The following is a 13,856-nucleotide window of genomic DNA, read 5'->3' as shown; positions in this document are numbered from 1 at the left end:
AAGGGATAAGCTCCTCACATCAAGGGGTTAGCTCCTTAAGGTATGGGATGCATGAACCTTTAAGGAGCGAACTTGCCACCTCAATATTCCTTCCAGAAGCTTCCAGAAATGACTCAAAGTGAGTTTTTAAGAATATACTTGCACCTTTTTAACTTTTACAGGGGTTCGCACCTACAACACAGAGACAGAGCGATCAGGTGCAGAGGGGACATGACCATTAGGTGCAGGACCATAGGTAATGCTAAGGTAAAGTGCAGAACCCGAGTTTTAAAGACTTTTAAGGGCTTTCTCTTATTTTCAAGGCTTGATATGAAAAACGGAGGCTTAAGACTTGCAAAGGAGGAAAGTATGAGTGGTGATAGACTCACACAGATTGCAGAATGTCAAGGTGACAATTTTTGTGCAATAGATTTCCCCCTAAAGTGCGAAGTCTGTAATAGATGACGATAGCATTTGTCATCTAAGAAGAGTGAAGTACTTTATCATTTCAAATATCATCCTGTGGACACCCCATTCAGAACCTATAAAAGCATTCAACGCAAAATATATATATGTGAACATATCATTGCTGAGGTAGGCATTCCCATACTCAGATCAAAATTGACTAGAAAACTAACTAAACTGCTCTGATATAGGAATGATTTTGTAATACATCACGAGTTTAGACATATGTAGACACAGTATGGGTGCAACCATATGTTTATGAATAGTCCATTGTATAATGAATAACAAAATTCCTCGTAGCCTGGATGGTGGAAACTAGATCTAGGGTTTTGATTTCTGCTTCCTGAACTAGTATGATTCTATCCATGTGAATGAATGTGTTGAAGTTGAACATGGTAGAAACCACTTGATTACCAATCAATGATGTGAACTATTAACAAGTGTGAGAGAAACCATCAGTAATTTCAATGGCTCTCAAAGTACTCAGTACAATCCATGAAATGTGAATAAATGAGTTCATGTCGAACATGTCACAGAATCCTTTGATTGAAGGCCAATGATGAAACCTGTCATCGAAGGCAAGAAACCTGCCATTAAGGCATGCAGATTCCAAGGTATTGACGATTTCTAGATCATCTTTCTAGATAATAAGTTGAAGTCGATAGAAAGTGTTCTATCGTAGGCAAGCCCACAACACGAAATCATAGATCAAGTTTTGAGAAATATATTTGGCAAGGACTAGCTCAGGGATGGTCAAAAATGGATGACAAATATTTTGCAAGTGAATGGTTTATTTGAACTGACCTCTTGAACACATAATGACACTGCAGATGGTTTGGTGACAATTGACCCAAAGCTAATACCTAGATACCAGCTAAAGACTTTCAATATGGTTTGATTAACTGTTAGGCAAAGGATTTCCCAACCCAGGTGAACAAAACGTGTTGTGTTCAAGAGTGGTTAACTTCTTTTCTAAAACACAAAGTATAACAAAGAGGTTCATTTTTCTCTCTTTTCCCCCCCCATTTCTGGCAAGTACCTCTTTATTTTTGACAAGCTTGAGGAGGATAACATTTGCTTGGTTATAAGCTCATCCTTCGGATGAGTCCAACTTGGTTTAAAATTCAAACCCTAAGAAGGAGTGGTTCATTCCTTTTTAAAATTGAACAAGTCCTTTACTTTTGAATTTTAACGAGTCTAGTATAGGAAAAACTGGGTGTTTTTCAATTTTAGGGAGTTAGAAGAAAAACTTAAGAAAATTCCATGGGTGTCCTTTTTCGTAAGTTTGTGTCTCCCCAGCCCAAAAAAGTATAAAATAATACTTGAGAGAACCGCTTAACCATTACGATAAATGAGTAATTTTCATAATCAGTGGCCCTGATCTTAAAAAGTAAAAAAGCGATCAAAGACATGTCTATTTATTACCAATATCGAACTTGAAACGACAAAAGTATGGCGATCTTTTCATGTTTATGCGATCAGAAAAGAGTTGTAAGTGGACCGTCTTTTTAATTCCATTTTAACGAGTTTAAAAAGGAAAAACTCAGCAATCTTTTCATATTTTACGAGTCAGAAAAGAGCTTAAGGAAGACTCGTCCTAGAGGAACGAGTGGTATAAAGGGTAGCAACTAGTGCCGGCAATGGTGGAACTGCTCAAAACATGTAATGGTCAAGAGGCTGGCTAACAAAACCACTCATAGCCATGGTCCCTCAGGAAAGGAAAACAAGCAAGTGAAAGCATATGATCAGCCAAAGAGATGGTGGTGATGGAATGAAAACAAGCAAGTGAAAGTATATGATCAGCCAAAGAGATGGTGGTGATGGAATGAAAACAACCAAGGCTCATCTAATAGAATTTAGCGGATAAAGATGGAAATCACGAGATGTGGAATGGGTATGGGTTCATTTTTACACAAGCTTGAACCATAGAGAACTCTGTTTGGATTCAGTTTCATGTTTACACAAGCTTGAAACAAAGAACTATGCTTGCTATAAGTTCGCATGCCCCCAGCATAATGACGCAAATCAAGGTACATGCCCCCCAAGATTCATTGCATTCAACCAAGTGGATGAAATGAAGGTTTACTTTCAAGATCTTGAAAAGACTCGACTTGAAAAGGGAGTTGTTTCATTTTTTAATGAGGTTTACACAGGAAAATAACTATCCTCAAAACCCTTGTTTTATTTTTCAAACGAGCTTGACACAAGACAAGGAACTATGCTTTAAAATCCTTGATTCATTTTTTAACGAGCTTGACACAAGACAAGGAACTATGCTCAAGACTCCTTGTTTTATTTTTTAACGAGCTTGACACAAGACAAGGAACTATTCTCAAGACTCCTTGTTTCATTTTTTAACGAGATTGACACAAGACCAGGAACTATGCTCTAAAATCCTTGATTCATTTTTTAACGAGCTTGACACAAGACAAGGATCTATGCTCAAGACTCCTCGTTTCATTTTTTAACGAGATTGGCACAAGACAAGGAACTATGCTCAAGACTCCTTGTTTCATTTTTTAACGAGCTTGACACAAGACAAGGAACTATGCTCATGCTTCCTAGTTTCATTTTTTAACGAGGTTGAGACAGGAAGAAACTATCCTGGTGATTGGTCAGGAATCAAAAAACAACTGTACAACCTGATATGCAATTTCAAAGGGACTCATAGGCATCGCGCCATGAAATGAATCCACCTCAAAATCGAAAGTTACGATTCGAGGATCATTAAAAGCAATAGTGCTCAATGAAATCATATTAATATTTGCAATAGAAGGTGATACATTAGGAGGAGGGAAGGAAAAAGTTCCTTGTAAACTAGAATCTTTAATCAAACCTACTCCAACATCTTGGTAAGGGATGGTCGTTTTACTGACATGCTGAACACTATCAGTAGAGTCTAGGTCGGATGAGAAATAACTCAGCTGGTCTATCGTAACTATCTTTCCATTATGAGGAAACTTAACAAGTAGAAAGACTAATGAAACAATAGAAGTCATAGCATAAGACAAACTGCGACCCAGGAGAAGGTTGTAATCTAGAGGGGCATCAACCACTTCCACATCTAGATTTATAGTTTTTCCTTCTACCCCTATAGGTAAATCTTCCAAAATACCAAAAGGATGGAACCCTCAGCCATCAAAATCCTTTAGAATCTTCAGGGACTGATTGAGTGTCAGAGAACCAAGTGATCTCCAACACTGGATCGACATAATACACGTAGAAGCCCCTTCATCAATCACAGTCTGAAAGAAAGGTCTGTTTTTTACTAACACTGGAATCTGGAAAGCCATTTGATGAGGGACGAGGGGTGTACTATCCTCTAAATCAAAGATTATTAGGTTCGAATCCTGAATATTGACAGCTCCTATAGCAGACAATAGTAATTTACGCTATGCTAGGCATGATTGCTACACTTCCAAAGCTGACATTGCTGAAGAGGCAATGGCTAGGTCTTCAACAATGTTATAATTTTAAGCAGCTCTCGCAGCTGATTTCCAAAATATACCTTTAGCTGGTGGTTTGGTTACTAAGTTTGGGTTAGATTTCTCGATCTGTAATGGATCAGAAACAGGAGGAGTTGAAGTTGATGGGTTTGAATTAGAAGATTCTACTTCTTTAACATCAACAGGATTGTTACTACCATAATCTTGCAATCGCGACGCAATCCTGACATGAGACATCATCATAATGGGTTCTTCTGAGGTATTTGAGGAAGAAGCAACCGCTTTACTATCTTGATTAGGAGAAGAATCCTTAAAGAAAGCTAGCATTTGAGAACCTTTAACGAATTTTGAAAACTCTACTCGATATGGGCATTCTTTAGTAAAATGATCCTCGTCGCAGATGAAACAAGGATAGCGAGGTTTTCGTTTTTCATCAATATATTCATTTTTATTTGTTTTCTCTTTTGAATTTTGATTGTTTTTATTTTTCTACTTCTCTTTATTACCGGATTTGGTCGTAGCCAATCTACGACATGGATGTCAGCAAAAATTTCAGTGGAAGAATCTCCTTTCGGGGAATCATGTAAAGTTGTTCTAGGAGAAGAATTCTTTGAAGAATTCTTTTTTCTTTTAATACTAATTGAACCAATCATACCATCAACAGCATGAGACCCTGAAGGAGCTATAGTTTTTGGAAGATTAGGGATTTTTTCATGTAAAGTACCTGACCACATATAAACGAGGTCAAGGTACTGAGCCTGAGCAATGACTTGCTCTTTAGCGACAACTCCTGCCTTAGCTACATCTTCAGTGATTTTAGGTAACAATGATTTAACGAACCATTCCGCTAAAATTTGATTCGGAATGAAAACTTTCACTAAACGCCTTCTACGTCGCCATTCATGAATATGGTCAAAAATATATGTGGACGTGGATTGTTTTAATGAAGTTAATAATTCCGTGCCAGTGTCGTATCTAACAGGCAACTGAAAATGAGTTAAGAAAGAAGTGGCTAACTGACTAAAATTATAAAAAGAGCCTCGTGGTAACTCAATGTACCATTTGGCAGCAAGACCAATCAGAGTTCATTGAAAAGGAAGTAAGCGAATAGAATCATCAATAATGGAATTAGATGCACACCAAAGGTCATAAGTCATTACATGAGTTGATGGATCTTCTCCTGACTTACCCTCGAATTTTGGGATATCACTAAGCAACTTATTAGGCATTGGCGGCCAATATGGAAGATAGTAAATCATATCATTCGTAAGGCGTGACAAATCAGGTAAATCCAAAGTTGCAATAAATGGTAACTGACAGTTAGGTTCATCAAAACCTTGTGTAATGAGACCAGCTCCAGGAGGAGGATATCCAGGATAACCTGGAATTAGATTTGCATTAGGAATGTTATAACCTCTTGGAAAACCAGGATTAGCCGAACCAAACTGGGGTTGTTGAGGCTGTTGATAAGTATATCCAGGGTACGGTTGATACTGGTAAACTGGATTTTGTACAGTAGGACCGAGTTGATATTGTCCCTAGTACGGTTGAATCGTGGTAATTGTACTTGGACCAGCTTGTCCTGTAGGCATCTGGACCGAAGTATGAACTGTAGGTCTTGACTGGGGCACAAAGACTTGAGGAGTTGACACTGATGCAGGGATAGTAGAAACCGGAGCTATTGATACTCCAGAAGTAGGTGGGGTAGATTGAACAAAAAATGCAGTAGTTGCAGCAACAGTTCGAGGCAGAGTTTGAGGTGAGCTAGGCCTACGCTGCTGAACTAAACCAAGTGCAGAGGTTTGAACCATAGATTGGACAGGTTGCTGGGTTGGACCAGAAACCAAAGGTTGTCCAGTTTGATTAGATAACTGCACATTAGGTTGCAAAGTCTATTGAGTTTGAGATGGATCCCACACCATATTCATTTCGGGACCCATAAAATGTTGTACATAAGGAGGACCACCACCTGGTTGAACGTAGGGTTGATAATTAGGAGGTACATTTCCAGTTCCTTGTAAAAATGAATAACCAGAAGGCGGTTGGAAACCTTGAGTTGGGTACTGACCTTGAGGTTGATAACCCTGAGGCATGTACTAAATCTGGGGTTGAAAAGCATCCTAAGGAATATGGGGTTGACCTTGGGGTATGTACTGTCCTAAAGGTTGAAAACCTTGAGGTAGCCCTCCAAACGGAAGTTGACTACCTTGGGGTTTCCCCCAGGTGATAACTGACTACCTTGAGGTTGCCCCCCAAGCGGTAACTGACTACCTTGCCCCGCAGGTGGTAACTGACCACCTTGCCACCCAGGCGGTAACTGACTACCTTAAGGTTGAGGGTTTGGAAAACTACCAGACATCATAAAGATATGTTCTACATTCAACGTTTTAGTTCCATTATTACCAGGTGATAACTGATGTTTAGTCGGTCGAGGAGTTGCTCCTGAAAAAGTACCAGAAAGTGACTGGTATCCCAAAGGAACAGTAGGACCACCATATAAAAATGTTTCCAGTAATTGGGAAACCATGGATGACTGTCTCGACATGATGGATCAAGAATAATAATCTCTGGGTGTATGATTAAAATAATCACACACAAACAAAGAAAATTTCAATAAAAGCACATAAAGTCTCTAAAGAAACAAATAGTTGAATCACATGCCTCAAAAATCTAAGAGTTCAAACCACACTCAAATAGTAACTTTCCGTACCAAAAACACTAGTGGGTGATGAAATCCAACGTCGTAGAATTCAATACAGAAAGGGTGGTTGGAACAGTTACCCTGAAAACCTGCTTAATGAAACAGACTGGCACAAGTTTCTTCACAAAACCATCTCAAGTGAAGAGAACCCCCCAGAGAGTCCAAGTGAGTCTAGTTGATGTCTGCTCCAAGTACAATGAGACCCTTCCTTCACCATCACCTTAGGAAATAGTCTTAATTTTATGGACACTAAGGTTACCAACAGTAACAAATACAACTAGGGGAACAGTCTACGATCCAATCTACACACAAGGGCAGAGTAACAAAGCTTAATCCCCTTGAAGGCTCCTCAACATGATCAAACTAAGGTTTACCAACAAGTGACCCCAGGCTCCTTGACAATGGTTAATCCGAGGTTTATCGTTTATAATACGCACAAATATTCTATCTTTCCCAATGAGACAGACTTGATTGTCTCAAAGGTTCGGACATGATCTCGTGATTGACTCATTTAAGAGCAGCTTCCCAGATTATATCAATTACAATTGGATTTATTTCCTACCGCAAGATATAGCTACTTGTTTGTTTTAACTATGTTTGAGAGTTAATTACTCCCTACTCCAAGATACTAGCCTAAGCTATATTGGTGACAAGAGCCCTAGAAATAAAAAGATCGCTACATCAATTTGAATTAAGCGTTACTTTTATGGGTTGTTTCTTAAGTCAATAGGTATGGAGATGAAACTTTGATGATGTGAAAACTCGACTCCAAAAACACTAAAAATTCACCTAAAATGATAAACAATCCATTTTTCCTTCAATGAATTTCTAGCTAAAAGAAAGAGTTTGAGAATGCAATTCTTTTAAAAAAAAATCTTTCTTTCAACATGTAAATGAAAAGAAAACCTTTTGTATTTTTCAATAAGAACTCAAATGAGACTGCTAATTAATGCTCACAAAAAATCCCTTTTCTTTTTCAAGATTCAAAACTGCAAAAACAATTTCTTTTGAAAGAGATCTAGAAGTTCTAAGAAAACACTCAAAACTATAAAAACTAATCTTGAGATCTAAAAAATTCAAAAAACCTAATTGAATAAAAGCTTCAATTCTTTTTGAGGACATTTTACTTAGCTATTCAGTAAAATAAGGATTAATTTGTTCAGAAAAACAAATCAATAAAAAAACATCCAAATGTGTTTTCTTTTATAAAAAATGAATTTCAAAACTTATAACCAAGTTCGTTCAAAGATTTGCAAAGAGAAAAATACATCTATTTCTTGCAAAGGATAGATTTCACAAATAGGTCAGACTCATCAAGAAGACAAAAGACACTAGGGTAATCTAAGGTTTCTCAGACTTCTAATCTTTGAGTCACTATAGAGACCAAGTGAAAACTACTCCAAGAATGCAAAACTTCTAGAAAATCATCTAAAACAAAAATACCAATGGAACTTACTTGCAAGAGATTTTTGACAGAACACATGCAGATCTGGGTAGACTCTAAAAGCTATAAATAAAACCTAAAATTAACTGGAAGAAAACATTTTAGTTTTTTTTTTAAATTTCACAGGGTCTGCAGGCTTCCAGAAGAACCAGATGCAGTACCGCTCTATGTACTAAGGGAAAAGTGCAGAGATTTTTGCATTGTCTTGTAAAAGGAAAGTGCGGTCCTCTTGAAAATTTTGAAAAAACAAAAATACTCCAAATCCTAAAAACTACCCAATCCCACACACATCAAGCAAAAACCAGAAACAAACAAGTTTCTCAAGTCAAAGACAAAGGAAAAACAAAAACCAAATTCGAGTCCCCAGCAGAGTCGCTAATTTGTTGGTCAGATAAATTGATCTTATGGACAAGGCCGATCTCCCTAACATCAACAGATATCTAGCAACAAACAGGACAAGAAAATCTACCTTTCTCTAAACATATTGTGATTCATTAATAAAAACTATAGAGGTGTTTCGACCCTACCTTAAGTCCAATGCTAGTTTGTAGCAGCCATCCTTTAACCGTCTGAAAGAGTTTCCTTCTGAGAACTTGCAATAACAAACAAGCACACATCGAATAACACTTGCATAGCTAATATAATAAATCATGTTCATTATGGTGATCAAGGAATCCATAAAATAAACCATAAAACATAGCTTATTGAGAAAAATAAACTTGATTGTATTAAGTTTGAAATAGAAGAACTTTACAACCTTTGGTGCCTTGATGTTGTACAAGCTCTTTCCAGGGTCCAAAATAGGAATCTCCTCTACTTTGATAAGCCTCACACTCTTCCAAATGAGATCAAATAGGTATGTAATCTCTCCTCACAAAAGCTCAATTAGGAAGACTAAGTTCCAGTAGCATTTCACCTCAAAAATATTCAGCTTTCCACCTCCTCAGTAACCAGCCCAATGCTTCATTTTATAGTGCAAAGGAAGGAGGTGACAGGTCCACCTATGAAGGGATAGAGTCCTCCTTCAAAGGGATAGGCTCCTCACATCAAGGGATTAGCTCCTTAAGGTATGCGATGAATGAACCTTTAAGGAGTGAACTTACCGCCTCAAGATTCCTTCCAAAAGCTTCCAGAAATGACTCAAAGTGATTTTTTAATAATATACTTGTGCCTTTCTAACTTTTACAGGGTTCCGTACCCATAACACAAAGACAAAGAGGTCAGGTGTGCAGGGGACATGACCATTACGTGCGAGACCACAGGTAATGCTAAGAGAAAGTGAGGAACCAAAGTTTTAGAGACTTTTAAGGGCTTTCTCTTATTTTCAAGGCTCGATATGAAGAACTAAGGCTTAAGACTTGCAAAGGAGGAAAGTATGAGGGGTGATAGACTCACACAGATTACAGAATGTCAAGGTGACAATTTTTGTGCAACAATGGGCCGAGGCACAACCAGTTAAGGATTTCACGGCTGCAAAGTTGTGAAGTTTTTGTTCGAGAATGTACTGACAAGTTTTGGTTGTCCCAAAATTCTCCTGAGTGATTGAGGAATGCATTTTCTGAATGAAACCATCAGTGCACTCACTAAGGAATTCCACATATATCACCAACAGAGTATGCCATACCATCCACAAGCGAATGGGACTGTGGAGGCATTCAACAAAATCTTGGAGACTGCGTTGACCAAGGTCTATAATGCACAACAAAATGATTAGGACTTGCTCATCCCTGCTGTGCTATGGGCATATCCAACCACATGTAAGAAATTGATGGGCTAGACACCTTTTCGGTTAGTCTATGGCAAGGAGGCCATCATGCCTATGGAATATATTGTGCCTAGTCTGCGGATCACATCAATCATAGGTATGGCAAACCGCGTGGCTTTGAAGGAAAGGCTCATGCAGCTCAAAGAAATGGAGGAGGAATGGTTTTTGGCTAGATTCCAAGAGCAAGTACAAAAACAATGGGAAAAAGTGTGGCATGATCGCCATATCAAGGTACGCACATTAAAGGAGAATGATCTAGTATTTCTATATGACAGTAAATTTGAGAAGTTCCCTGGAAAAATCTGAATGCATTGGTTGGGACCTTACGTTGTCAAAGAAGTTACCGATGGGGGCATGGTTCATCTTACCAAACTCAATGGGGACCCCTTCGTGGGCCAAGTGAATGGCAGTTGCTTGAAGCTCTATACGGGCGGGCCAACCACCTGACTAACCATTCGAAGGACAGTCTCACCACTCCAGCCAGATGAAAGAGAGCGTGGGATGATAAAGCAGTCTGGGAGAAAGAGGCGTGAGTGCCAGGATATGCTTCGATTGGGCCCATCATCGAGATTGTGGTCACACGGTCAGACCCCTGCAGCTAAGTGCACAAGGCAAATTTGGATGTAAGAGTGATAAGTGGAAATGAAGATAATTTTCTTCTAAATTCTTTGTCAAGGTTGAATTATCGCAACTCTGTTCTTTTATGGTTAATGAAACTGTTTTGATCTGCGCGTGTATGCTTATTGAATACTTGTGAATCATGTTTAATCTTATGACGTAAACTGAATGAAAGTAATAAATGATTGCTCAAAGACCCCGGTAAAAATAGATCTGCGTTGAAATACTTCATCCACTATATTAGATCTGTAGATTGCACGGGGTATTCAGGATCTACGCGAATATAGAGCAACACTAAGCTGTAGAACAGAGTGCGAACCCCCCAAATCACATCCAGACATCCCAGGGGTGTGGAAACTTGGTTCCAACACCCTCCCCTGCTACCTCGGGTGAGACCTCTGTCCGCACTTTGTGGGCTGTTGCCGAAAGGGCCGGTAGCTGTGGGATTTGCTTGGCTAAATAATTCTTGCGAACCTAGGTCAGGCCCATATAAACCAACACAAGCTCTTTGCCAGTCAACATGAATTTGAAGCCAAGCCAAAAAATTTGTTTCGATTGGGGATGAGGGGTATATTGATGCACAAGAAGTATATTCATTAGAGTCTTAGTTTCATCTTTGGTGTTGCTCTGCTACTAGCAGGCCTAGACAGTACCTTGGCAGAGTCACACAGGAACACAAGCATGGCTCTACTGCCAGCGAACTTGGTCAGTACCCCAGTGGAGTTACTTGCATTACCTCTTTGTGCAAGAATCCTTTCTCTTCTTTCACCTTATTCATTTTTATTTTTCAAAAAAAATTCACTTTTCCTTTTCTCATTTTTCATTTTCATAACCGTGCATAACACTTATTCATTTCAGAGGTGGAAGAGGGATCCCGACTTATTGAGAGTAGAAGAGGATGTTTCTTTAGAGAAGTAGTTTATGTATACCTCTGACGTGCTTGTTGAGGTTTTCCCCCTCACCTTACTCTACTTGACTGAGCTGCCAAGGATAACCTGAAAACAACCGACTAGAGTATGTGACACTAGTTAGCATGCAAGCATTGTGTTTTCACCAAGGTTCCCTTTTAATAATACACCTTTTCCATCGATGTATCATGGACTAAAGATAACAATCTTTATACCAAGGTAGGACAACATATAACCAAGTATTGAAAGCAAACAAGCAAGCAGAGTAACAAACATGCGAGGTAAGTAACCAAACAACCAAAAGAAAACACTACTCCTACTCCTAAGCTAACGGTGCATTAGTCTGATCATGTGAACTAATACTTTCATTACAGCCACTGGTGCATTTGTTAACCCATGTTGGTGATGGAATATTTCGCGATAAACATAGCTATGCGAACTAGCAAACATGAAAGATATAACAATGAAGACAAAAACACTCCAAGTTTAAACGTGTCCACAAAACATAAGTGAGTGCAAGTGCATGAATTTTCACTTTGACATGCAATCAAATGAAAGAAGCAAAGATAACTTGCATCGTGCATGTGTGCTTGCAATGTAATATTCCTCCAATGCATGAGCGATGGGATTGCGCAACTCGAGTGGAGGAAGTATGCTCTGTGTGTGAGATGGATCTTCAATGCATACAAATGGGTGATGAGGAGCCTTGGGCATTTTACACTTGGGTGTTTGGAAAATTTCCTGATTAGAAGTGAAACCAACCTCAAGAGAGTGAGGGCCTGACATAACCGCCAGCTCGGGTTGAAGTGCCTCGATAGTCTTGGGGGTTTTGATTTCGTAAAAAAATAGATCATCATAAATAGGTGGCTTCAAAAAATAAAATGTGATAGAATCATCATCATGATTGAATATGAGTAAATAGATCACGACAACTACAATAAGAAAAATCAATGATTTCATGGACATCCTCATGATATGATGAATCAAACTGAGGGGTAGATGAGAAGCAGAAAAATTCACCCTCTACGTTTCTGAAAAAAGCAGATGAAATGTCAAGTGGATTTTCAATGAATAATTTATCCTCTCTGTTGTCATATGATGAACTGACATCCAGTGTGTCCTGTGAATGATCAACAATGGGTGCATCCGTATATGAAGATACACATGTGAAATCATGGATGGCAGGTTCACCAAAGATGCAAGGAAATAACGGAGGAGGCTCAGATAGAAGGGAGTCATCCTTCGCTGTGTGTTCATGCTCAAGCTCTCAGTCATACTCTTCATGAATGACAACGCATGTTGGCTATGCAACACTGTTATAGACATTTTTGGGCACTGCAACCCCAATCATACATGTCCATAAACCAAGGGCTTCTAAGTCCCTAAAAGTGTTGCTTCACACCCTAAAGGAACAAGGTCAGCTAATTACATCATCTCCCAGAAGTTCTCCATGGAAAACTACTCAGAACTGGTCAAATCTGGACCATACAGGCTGCTCAGTGCTAAGGGTATGATGCATCTCATCTGCTCAGTGCAAAAAGTGCAATGCATACTAGAAAGCCCTTCTATAGGTGCGATGAGCGAGAGTAGACAAATGGCAGAGATAGTTTTCAAGGTGGATGATCATGGAATCTTCCAGAAACTTCTCCTATGAAACTTGCCTCTCTGAATTTGCCCAGGGATGAGTAAGAGATCATGAATCTCCAAGTGGAACCAAGAACTATCAGAGAGAGGACACTAATCAAAAACCCAGTAGCTGACTCACCCCCTACAAAAATCTATATATGGATCCCTCATCACAGAGATCAAGATGCTGGAATCTTGTATTTTGTAAGGAAGTGCTATTGGTTTCTTGGTGAAATATCATAGTGTTGGGTGATCTAAGCTTTTCATGAGGTGAAGAAGGGCTTTCATGCTGGGAGGATGACGATGGGTCAGAACAATCGGTTGTAATCCTCTTTGCTATTTCTTTCTATTAATAAAGTTATTCGAGTTTTCCTCCACAATCTTGTATGTTTGATGATATATGCATTTGTGTGGTCAATATATATATGGTCCTATATTTTTTATGATTGTAGATCTTTGTTCTTCGATAGTGTTATGCTGCTCTGATTCTACAGGTTCTCTTTGAAGCTGGGTAAGCGAAGAAGGAGTGGCAAAAATCTGTCAAAAGAGAGAAGAACCAAGCAAGGAACCAAGTGCAAGACTGAGGTTGGTATCTTTCATTCCCCTCTTATCTACTTCTCATAAAGGAAAGCGAAAGTAGCTTTGGTTTGTTTGTTTCTAAGATAGCTACCTGTCTTAGTGGGACTAGAAACTCTGAGTGGACACTAGATTTCCTGATAACAAAATGGTGACTCCACTGGGAAGAGAATAGCTTGTTTTCTTGTCTAAATTTGTTTGTTTTATAAACTTATGAACGGAGCCTGAAGTCAAGCCAGATAGCCTTTGAACTGCATTTGTTATGCAAGTACAAAGTAGATCAACGTTGCTTCAATCTATCTCCGGTTTTTGTTTATAAAGTGAAAAA

Source organism: Pinus tabuliformis, chromosome 5_1 (genome assembly GCF_031772625.1).
Source record: "Pinus tabuliformis cultivar Carrire ecotype Pingquan chromosome 5_1, CPIR1, whole genome shotgun sequence".
In the NCBI taxonomy this organism is placed as follows: domain Eukaryota; kingdom Viridiplantae; phylum Streptophyta; class Pinopsida; order Pinales; family Pinaceae; genus Pinus; species Pinus tabuliformis.
This window is presented reverse-complemented; position numbering follows the sequence as displayed.